This window comes from Otolemur garnettii, unplaced genomic scaffold (genome assembly GCF_000181295.1).
Source record: "Otolemur garnettii isolate 467f Iridium unplaced genomic scaffold, OtoGar3 scaffold00045, whole genome shotgun sequence".
Taxonomy (NCBI): domain Eukaryota; kingdom Metazoa; phylum Chordata; class Mammalia; order Primates; family Galagidae; genus Otolemur; species Otolemur garnettii.
This window is the reverse complement of record NW_003852440.1, coordinates 1,081,099-1,082,479: the sequence shown is the minus strand read 5'-3', so window position 1 is coordinate 1,082,479 and position 1,381 is coordinate 1,081,099. Positions and strand designations below refer to the sequence as shown.

The following is a 1,381-nucleotide window of genomic DNA, read 5'->3' as shown; positions in this document are numbered from 1 at the left end:
AAAAAAAAAAAGTAAGACTTGGTTAAGTAAATTTGAGTACATATAATTAAATATTGTTCAGCCATGAGCAAACATGATGTTTACTTACTGAAGTGGAAGAATATCATTGACATATTATTGAGTTATAAAAACATGTTATGGAATATTATATATGTTATCTCATGCTAATGAGTATGAACATATTTGAGGGTATGCATTGAGACATGTCTGTGATTTCAGGTGGGTTTTCTTTTTTCTATTTGTATACATTATTGGTATCTAAATGACTATAATTTTTATAAAATTGTGATTTTCTTTGTTACTTTCACCATCTATCTTGAGACTATCTTTTACCATATACTAAAGGTTATATTTGAGAAGATTTTAAGTCGTTGGACAAAAGGCATCCTGAAATTAATTTTTTATTTATTTTTACTGTTCCTCTGCCTTGGTACTGCTTTACGTGTTTGGTGGTTGACAGGTTAGTCACAGTATTTTCAGTTTTATTTTGTTTTGTTTTTTTGAAATGGGGTTTTTCTCTGTCACCTGTGGCAGGGTGCAGTTGTGTAATCATAGCTCACTGTAACCTGGGCTCCTGGGCGCACACAGTCCTCCCACTTGATCTTCTTGAGTAGCTAGGATTCAGGGTGCACAACACCAAGCCTAATTTTTTTTTTTTAATTTTTATAGTGACAGGATCTTGCTATGTTGGGCAGGCTGGCCTCAAACTCCTAGCCTCAGCAATTCCCCCAAATTGGCCTCCTTAAGTATTAAGAATACAGATGTGAGCCCCCACATCTGGCAGCATTTTTACTGAATTATTCATGAAATTCAGGTATAACCAAAAAAATAGATATGCCAAAGAAGCATATCTGTGTAAGAGATTTTATTATTTTTTTCTTTCTTATTTCTTAAATAGAATGAAGAGTTGAGTATCTTATATCCAGCTGCCATTGTGACCATTGATGGATTTAGCCTTTTTCAATCTCTTCGTGCTTGTCGAAATCAGGTAGCAAAAGGTAATGTTTCAGCAAGAAATATTTAACTTCTGATGGTGGTTATTTTATTTATTGTGACCTACTTATAGAATTAAATATATCTTCTAAATAAAAAAGACTTCTTGAACTAGATCTAAGGGGAAACCCCTGCTCTTGCAGACATGGGCGTACGTGGTGGGTTGATGACTCAGCAAAATAAACACAAGGCTTGAAATAGCGACCCTCTTCATGTGTTGCCAGTGGATAGCTTGGCCAGCGTAGGAACAGCAGGCTTTCTTCACTAATTCAGTAGTGTCTTGGCTAGTTAGAAATGGTTGCACCTGTATCAGTGATCAACATTAGGATGAGGCATTTAGTCGCATCTAGCTGAGGTACCAAATTTTCACTAAATCAGAAACTCTTAA

The 1,381-nt window shown here is 35.2% G+C and overlaps 1 protein-coding gene across 2 annotated transcripts in view; it reads left to right on the top strand.

Moving 5' to 3' along the window:
* RAB3GAP2 (RAB3 GTPase activating non-catalytic protein subunit 2) overlaps positions 1–1,381 on the top strand; it is a 67,903-nt gene that overhangs the window by 6,078 nt on the left and 60,444 nt on the right. For both annotated transcript variants that reach the window (XM_023513890.1, XM_023513891.1), the window contains exon 4: positions 899–998. The gene's annotated coding sequence lies outside the window, so the exon portion shown is untranslated. The remainder of the gene's footprint in view (positions 1–898; positions 999–1,381) is intronic.